Raw genomic sequence first — 10,004 nt, 5'->3', positions numbered from 1 at the left:
GATGGCGGATTTGCGGCCAGTTCCCTCGACTGTGACATGTTTGTTTGTTTTCCCCCGCTACAAGCATTAAAATTCACACGCACACACATACACACACACCGCTCACAAGATTGGCAGGACGAAGGAGGAGGAGTAGCAGTTGTAGTAGGTGGCTTCCTTGTAAAGTTCATGGCTTGGTGGCTTGTTCCGAGACGACGGCTACGACGACCAAGACGACGACGCCTTGGCTGGCGTGCATTAAAAATCAATAGAAGTTACAAATGTATCCTTCTACCAATGGGCAAAAAGGGCAAAACATTTCTGGCGCCATTTGTGCGCTGACAGCCCGACTGCCACGCTGGTCCACTGGATGCTGGATGCTTCAGTGGCCACCAAGCCAAAGGATAGCTGGGTTATCTTCAGGTGTGTTCAAAGATTTCGCAGATCCTCCAGTTGTAATCAGGATGAAGTGTGTGCCATTTATAATATTAATAACAGAAAAACAAGAAAGGAATCTAAGTTCGGTTCGCCTTGCAGATTGAAATTCGATCACTAGGAAGTAATACATTATAAATTATATATATTTATGTTAAAAAACAATACAGTAATGCCTATAAATTTAATGATCGTTTGTATGACAGCTATATGATATAGCAGTACGATTTTCATCCAATCTTACACAAAATTCAAGATTAATATATAAGGCTATATATTAAATTTGATGAAAATCTGTTGAAAACTAGAGAAGTTGTAATTTTTATATTAACTTTTTCTGATCGTTCCTAATGCAGGATATATATATATGAATATATATAGTCCACCGATTCGCCATGTTCAGATTTATATAGTAGTAAAATTATATACAAGATTAACTCCATAGTTTCATTCAAATAGCCTTAAGTTTGTTCCAAAACAATTCTTGCACATCTGTGCATATAATTCCCAACTGGTTCTAACCTCCCCGTAACGAAGTGACTCCTACCGGCCTCGTCTCAGATATGTGTTGTGTTACAAAAGTTGCAAGTCATTGTTTACTAGTGTTCAAAGTTAATTACTGATCATACACACTTACTGTTCATAGATACTTACTGCTCATAGATACTTACTGATCATAGTTAATTAGTGGTCATACTTACTGTTCAGAGTTACTCACTGCTCATAGATACTTACTGATTATAGATACTCACTGCTCATAGATACTTACTCTTCAGAGTTACTTATTACTCATACTTAATTACTGATCATAGTTCTATTAATCATCCGATTGTTCCTATGGCATCTATATATATGTATATATATAGTCCACCGATTCGCCGTGTTCAGAATTATATAGTAGTAAAATTATATAGAAAATTAACTCCATAGTTTCATTCAAATAGCTTTAAGTTTGTTCCAAAATAATTCTCGCACATCTGTGCATATGATTCCCAACTGGTTCTAACCTCCCCGGAACGAAGTGATTGCTGCCGGCCACGGCTCAGATATGTGTTGTGTTACAAAAGTTGCAAGTCATTGTTTATAAGTGTTCAAAGTTAGTAATTGATCATGCATACTTACTCGTCTTAGATACTTACTGATCATAGATACTTACTGATTATAGTTAATTAGTGGTCATACTTACTGTTCAGAGTTACTCACTGCTCATAGATACTTACTGATTATAGATACTCACTGCTCATAGATACTTACTCTTCAGAGTTACTTACTGCTCATACTTAATTACTGATCATAGTTCTATAAATCGTCCGATTGTTCCTATGGCATCTATATAGATGTATATATGTAGTCCACCGATTCGCCGTGCTCAAAATTATATAGTAGTAAAATTATATAGAAGATTAACTCCATAGTTTCATTTAAATAGCTTTAAGTTTGTTCCAAAACAATTCTTGCACATCTGTGCATATGATTCCCAACTGGTTCTACCCTCCCCGGAACGAAGTGATTGCTGCCGGCCACGGCTCAGGTATGTGTTGTGTTACAAAAGTTGCAAGTCATTGTTTATTAGTGTTCAAAGTTAATTACTGATCATACACACTTACTCGTCATAGGTACTTACTTATCATAGATACTTACTGATCATAGTTAATCAGTGGTCATACCTTACTTACTGTTCAGAGTTACTCACTGCTTATAGATACTTACTCATCAGAGTTACTTACTGCTTATAGTTAGTTACTGATCATAGTTCTATAAATTGTCCGATTGTTCCTATGGCATCTTTATATATGTATATATATAGTCCACCGATTCCCCATGCTCAGATTTATATAGTTGTAAAATTATATAGAAGATTAACTCCATAGTTTCCTTCAAATAGCTTTAATTTTGTTCCAAAACAAATCTCGCACATCTGTGCATATGATTCCCAACTGGTTCAAACATCCTCGGAACGAAGTGATTGCTGCCGGCCACGGCTCAGGTATGTGTTGTGTTACAAAAGTTGCAAGTCATTGTTTACAAGTGTTCAAAGTTAGTAACTGATCTACATACTTACTCGTTATAGATTCTTACTGTTCAGAGCTAATTACTGATCATAGTTACTTACTGATCATAGATACTTACTGCACATTGATACTTAGTGTTCAGAGTTACTTACTGGTCATCGATACTTACTGCTCATAGATGCCTAATATTCAGAGTTACTTACTGCTCATATTTAATTACTGGTTATAGTTAATTACTGTTGAAAGATACTTACCTCTACATTTAACAACCGTTTCTCTGACTTCTGACTGAAATTATAATACCCTCCAAGGAAATAATAAATCAGAAAAGGTTAGAGATATTTTAGCTCATCTTATTCTTTAATTTAAATATTTCCAGTAAACGAGTATGTATATGTTCCCCCATAAAGAAAGTCATGGCAATTATTTTGCCATACTTGAGTTACTTCATCAAAACATCGATACATATGTATCGATATGTTAAAGTAAATCCATTTACTTGATGCATTGGCAAGCAAACTGGACGACCGAGTGCCCAAACATCATCATCGATGGCAACAAGTCCAAATTGATGCTCGAGTTTCGCCAGCCATTTTGGTGACAGTTCATTGGTCCGATGACAGCAACAAAGAGCATTCATGAATCATAAATGGGACAAACATACTTAATGGCCATCGTTGTGGCTGTGATGCTCCTTCTTCATATATTTCACTGGAAAAATAGGTTTTCAGGGAAGAAAAAACAAAACGAAATTATAATTCGATTCACAAGTCTTTAGGTGTATTAAAACCCTTTAAAATGGGCCTTAAATTATGAAATGCAATTACTAAAATTTGTATTTATATAATTTAACATTTTTGGACATCTCTTAAAGAGTTTAAAGAAGGCTTATTTACCCTAAAGCTGGATAACTTTCTGTCTTAAAATATTTACTTAAATGCTAGAAGATATTTAAGAAAGCTCTTCTACAAGTGTAAGTGTGCAGATGAAACATTATACCATGTTCGTCATATTGGGGCATTGAATGTCCATAAAACAAAATTTGAATGCTAACCGTAAATATCCAAATAAGCAAAATAATTTCTTATTTTTATGTTGTCCTTCTGATTTTTCTTCTTTTTCCACCATCTCAGCTCAAATTACGTATACGCCATGTGGGCTGGTGAGAGTAAGAGTTTGAGTTCGAGTTCGAATAAGAGTTTGAGTGTGTCTGCGCAAAATGACCTCCCATAGAGTAGGAATCGTAGTCGTCGTCGTCGTCCCAAATCCGACATAAGTGTCTGATTAGTGCGAGAAGAGGCCTCTCCACTTATTTACCTTCGACAGGCTCCTGGGCCTCATAAATCCATAAGGAACTGACAAAATCGAAGGCAAACCGTAGTTTTGCCTTTTATTTTTTATATGTCTACCCATTGGCCGGCTTACAGAGAGCTTTGCATCAGCAAAGGGGCGCCACGAGGAGTATTCCCTCCCCCGGAATCCCCGACAGACACACACACGCACACACAAATTCTCGGTTCCGCCATAGCTTCCTGCTTAATGGCCAGGGCCATGTTGTACCAAACAATTCAATTTATATAATCCGGTGGCCAGTTCCTGGCAGAGCTGACAATTTGTCCGTTTTATTTTATGTTGTTATTTTTCTTTCCCTTCTTAAACGATCCTAGGAGGTATATACAAGTTTTTCAGTGACTTGGTAAGCAAATAATTAAAGTAAGACTTGGGAATTTATTTAAATTATATTGAATACTTATAATAAACCGGGTTAAAGGTATATTATAAATGGAATTTAAGATTTAAATTTAATTTAAAGTGATAAAGCATTCCTTTTTAAACGTTAACTTGTCAGCAGCACTGGTTCCTCTTGATTCTGTACCTGATCCCTTGGCCTGCTCCACCATATCCAGGTTGGCAGGTTGCTTTGGGCCAGGTTAATGTGTCACCGGCAGCCACAACCACACAGAGGATGTGAATGTCACGTTAAACGCATCACGTAACCGGATGCGTATGCGTGTTACATATTGCTTGGCTCCCCTTTGTTATATTTGTTTTTTTTTGATCCCTTTGAGCGGCGAAAGTTGCATCCGGAAGTTGTGTAACGGACATTTGATTGAATTTTGGTTAAATCAAAAAACGAGCTGCGATTAAAGCCATATGCAATTTGTACAAAAAACAAGAGCAAAAATAAAAAGAATAAAAACTATTCTTAATTGCAAAATCAATTGGCCATTGGGCACGTTCCGCCAAGGATAACGCCTGGTTTTGTGCCTGGGAAATATGACAAAACCGAATTACATTAGGCAAATTGATTTAACAGCATTCAATTATAAACTAAATGCAAATATTGTATATTCATCACAATTTATGCATTTCAATTGATTTATTTTCGATTTCAATTTGTACTAAATATCAGTTTTATATAATCTAGGAGTACAGAAAAAAAGGGTTTGATAAGCGTCAAATCAAGTATACGCAGGGTTGGCTTTTGGGATATATTTGTTAGGGAAAATCACTGATTATAATTAATCTTGTTGAAAACAAGTAAACACACTTGTAAATTGTATTATACTTCTTTCAAGCAAAAAATAAAACATCGATTTAAATCGTTTAAAATCTATGTTTTTATACACAAACCTTCAATAACTTTTAATAATTTGTTTTTAATGGTATTGTATTATAAACTAAATGCAAAGACATATATATATTCTTATTGATTTATGCATGATTTCAATTTGCAGACTAATTTGATCTTGGAATGTAAATGATAAGTAATTGATAGGCTTGATATCACGCATACGCAGTGTTGCCCTGTGTGATATTTCCACAAAATCCATCTTTGCTTATTGAAAACTTTGATGAAAACCTTCTCGCTTTCTCTTATTTTTCTCCACCTTTACCTTTGTTTCACCTGTCCAGGAGCAACAACTGCACTCTGGTATAGGTGTCTCATCTGTGGTCCGTGTTTATTTAATTCACGTTAATTTTTATTAATTTTAATTGAAAGCTTTACGAGCGTTTAGCATTGCGCTTTGAGGCTTTGCTCCCCCGACATTCTTACCCTTGCACCCTTTGCCTCATTTTCTTTAACTGCCACCTGTGCCCCTTCCCCCCCCTTTTTGAGCAAGCGGCGCCTTTGTTTGAGCTTAACTTTGCTGTCGCGTACTTTTTTTTATGTATTCATATATTTTATTCCTATTCGTTCAGAGGCGTATCCAAGAGGGTTAAATACTATTAGCTTTTATGGTTATATTATATGTTGATTTTGAATTCTAATAATATTATTTACTTGAATATTAAAATTTTATAACCAGTAAGGAATCTATCCTCGGGTAGCCGAAAATTTAAAACCCTTGCCGTTTTCAATCGAGTTATAAAATAGAATCGGTAATCGACCATAACTCAGTTAAAATTATTTGCATTCTTTTAATCGATATAAATGCATTTTTTTTAACAAGTTAAAGTTTTAAAAACTCATAACTAAGCCAAAAATTCATAAATTTCAATTCGGGAAGCTTTCCTATGTTAGTTTTTATTAGGTTAACAAATCTGCATACTCAGTTTAAAATGTTAAAAAATTCAACATTTTGAACATTTTAACGATGTAACCCCATATAAAATTTCGAAAAAAATTTCAAAAATGTTGTTTCTTCACTTAATGCCCAGAAAGATTCCCCTGTTGATGCTGATCAAGAATATATATGATTTATGGGGTCGGAAATGACTCCTTCACTTATTTTAAAGCTTCTGACTGAAGGTCCATTACCATTTTTTAACCGATTTTAACTATATTTTTATAGCAAATTTTTCGACAAATCAAAATTTAAAAATCTCATAACTAAGCCAAAAAAGCGTTAATTTTAATTCGGAAAGCGGCTGTATGTTTATTTTTAGCAGGTTAACAAAACTGCATACTCCATTTAAAATGTGAATTTTTGGCCGATTTTTGCAAATTTTCATGATGTAACCCCTTTCCTTTTTGTGAAAAAATTTAAGATTTAAAAAAAAAAATGTTCATTTTCACAAAGTTTAAGGCTTCAGACTAACTTGAAAGTATCCCGCAAGAGAAGAAATATAGATTTTTTAATTAAGAAAAAATATTCTTCGTTAATTAGATCCAGAGATCTTCAAGCTCCCTTTGCACGACGCTACTGAGTTATGTGCGTGTAGGTGTGTGTGTGTGTGTGTGAGGGTGTGGGTGTGGGTGTGCTCAGCTGCATTTTCCTGCTCTCCCCCTTTGCCCCCCGACCCTCCTCCTGACTCGCTGACTGGCGCTCTCTCCTCCTTCTTAGCTGTCGTTTCCTTCTTTATTCCCAGTTCTTTTCCAGCGCCGCACCGCTTGACTGTCGCTTTTTACAGCTGTTCTTCGCTGCTTTCGTTGTTGTTGTTGTTGTTGTTGTTGTTGTTGTTGCTTCGTTTTATGCTCTGCTCCTCTGTTTTAGTGTTGATTTAGTTGTTGTTATTGTTTGGCGACTTTTGTTGTGTGCAAAGTGCTCGGCGGCGGCGCTATTGTTGTTTGTATTTTTGTTTTTTGTTTTTTCTCTGCTATTATTATTGTTGTTCTGAGACTGCTCGGCACTAAGCTGACTGGACTTGGCTGGAAATTTAAGGACTGGAAGTGGAGAGCGAGAGTCAGAAAGGCAGAGTGGAATGAGAGTGAAAGACTCCAACTGTGATTTTCCAATAACGAAGAAACGTGGTGGAGTCGAAGACCAAGGTACCGTGGAAATAATTAAAGTATTCTCATACTTGTTTGATTATTGATGTTTTTTTTTTATTTTATTGTATTGCAAATTTAGGCAATTTGTTTGTTGCATACAAAATGATATATACTATTGAAGGGTATCAAAATGAACATACATAAAAAAAGAGCAAGTTCATTGGTCGACCGTTCACTTGTTTTGGCATTCATTCGTTTTCGTCAGCAAAAATTTACTGGCAAACTAAAACTTGTCATTAATTTTAATCAAGGGGGAAAGGAGGAGAATGGCCAAGCGAATGCCCCATAAAGTGTGCTATGAAAATTTAATTAGCAATACAAATTCAAATTCGAATTCAAATTCGAAGTTTTTAGCAACTGCAAGAGGACTATTCATCGGGGATTTGACAAATTCTGATGACCTATTAAATTTTCCAAAGCTAAGAGACTTAAGTGGTATTTTATTTTTATATTTCTCTGTGATTTTTCTTTGCAATCAATAACAAATTAATGAAATCAAATGAATATTCTTTAAAAAGCTTAAAAATTGTTGAATAAATTCAGTTTCAAATGATTTAATAATTTCTTTTACTCAAAATTATGCTGTCAAATGGTGAACGGAACTTGATTATTTATTACAGGACTGTTTCATTTATCATCGAGTGCACATCGTTGGTGTAATATTCACAAAGCAGTTATCTAATCTGGTCCCCGACGAACATAATGGCAAATGATTTGCCTAAAAAGGACGAAGATGAGAGGCTCTCCTCTACTCCTTCTCCATCTCCTCCTGCCCCCTGTCAGCCTATATCTCGCCTTTTTGGGTTGGCCTAAAGCGATTTAAAAAGTTATTACCTTTCTTATCGCCAGCATCTCCTGCTCCTGCTCCTGCTGCTCTTCCGTATCCAAAAAAAAAAAAAAAAAACCGAATCCCTAGACAGCAAATTTGCTTTCGGATAACGCAGGTGACTTTGTCTCTTGCACTTGGAATAAAAAAATCATTTCCTATAATTTATTAAAAGTTAACACCAGTGCTGATAAGTTTACAATTATTTCTCAATAATTTTTCCATTAAATATAAAATCTAAAACTTTAAATCAGCCCTGAAATAGTGTTGGAAAATCTAAAATATATATTTATTTGCTTTCGGATAATGCAGGTGGCGTTGTCTCTTGCACTTGGAATAAAAAATCGTTTTAAATAATTTATTAAAATTAACACCAGTGCTGATAAGTTTACAATTTTTTATCAATAATTTTTCCATCAAATATAAAATCTTATACTTTAAATTAGCCCCGAAATAGTGTTGAAAAATCAAAAATATTTATTCAAAGTGTGCAACGTGCTGGCTTTTCTGTTGTGTGTGTGTATTTTTTCGCCTACTCATTTTCGGGCTTCCTTTGGGCCCCCAAAAACTTTGGCTACACTGCAATCAGTTGACAATCGGGCAAATCATCCGCTAACTAAACCGAGGCTAATGAGATATATATGTACATACATATACGTGGACCCATTTCGACCCATATAGATGGACGTGTATTGGAATTCGGTGTCAGAGTGAAAACTCAACTGAATAAATAATAAACTCCAGGCAATGAAAAGAAAAAACGAAGGATGAAACTTTGGCCAACATTCACTGGAGTGACTTGACTTGACTTTGGCTGAGACTGAGACTGGAACTGACTGGGCCACGGGGAAAACTTTGGCGCTCCTTCGAAAGGCAATCCCCCAAATATGTGAGGAGGAGTACGTGGACGTGGACTCTCCCAGCTGGATGGAGGTCAGTGAGGAGTCGGGGCACGGCACGGCACGGCAAGGAGCACGAGTCGCTGGGTCAGGAGAGGCCAATGATGGCCGTTCTGCGACGTTTGCCAATTTCAGTTCGATTTATTTAGTGGAAACCAATAAATAACCAATGATGTATGTCTCTCTCATACACATACTGGCACAAGCACAACTGTGTCCCCCGAGTGCAGTGTTACACAGTGGTTCTGAGAAGCTAAAATTGCATCAAAATTGCATAAATATGACTAAATATACATATTAAATATAGAGAGAGATTAGAGAGAGAATGAGATACATTTATTTGAGTACAAATTAATTTGTTGTATTACCAATTTAAAATATTTATTAACATAAAGTTAAAATAAAGTATTATTTAACTTACCATAAATCTTTCAAGTATATTTAAAGTAACCATAAAGGATTTATTTCCATGTATTTATTTTTAATTTCCTCTTGTACATATCCAAGATTTGTTAAAAAATAATTGAGCTTATTTAGATTTACTAAATTTTCATTATTAAACATAATTTTGATATATCATTAAGTAAGATCATTTTTTCCCCCCTAAAAACCCAGTTGTTTGTTCGATCAGAGAAAGTGAAAAAACTTTGATTTATCGAAATACTGTCTTCGATTTTCGTAAATGTGACAAAAAAGAAATATACATATATATAGTCGATTCCAGAGATAATGGTCCCACAGTGTCGGTTGGCGGAATTGCCTGCAGCAGCGTGCGCGCGGTGACATAAAGCGGGAATTCCCCGGATCTCCGATGTGTGTGTGTGCGACGCGTGAGAGGATTCTCCCCCTAAAAAATTCTGTCACTCTTTGGCGAACACAATTTAACACTTTGTCGCTGCTTTCTGTTTTTTTTTTTTGTTTCCGTGGGGTATAACTAGGATAACCGGAGGAGCAGAAGGACCTCTGGTGCAGTAACCATCACAAAGCGAAATTCGTATTCTCCACAAGCAACCGAAGGAACCCCAAACAAATATGGCGTCATTCAACGCATTTCCGTTTACATTACACGCTCATTTCCGCTCCGTGTGGCTTTATTAAGCGTCTCTAGTTTTTTGTGTGTTGCATTTCCCATCGCT

This window comes from Drosophila serrata, unplaced genomic scaffold, assembly GCF_035046125.1.
Source record: "Drosophila serrata isolate PLE 108 unplaced genomic scaffold, ASM3504612v1 contig_336, whole genome shotgun sequence".
Taxonomy (NCBI): Eukaryota; Metazoa; Arthropoda; class Insecta; order Diptera; family Drosophilidae; genus Drosophila; species Drosophila serrata.
Note: the sequence above shows the minus strand (reverse complement) of the source record.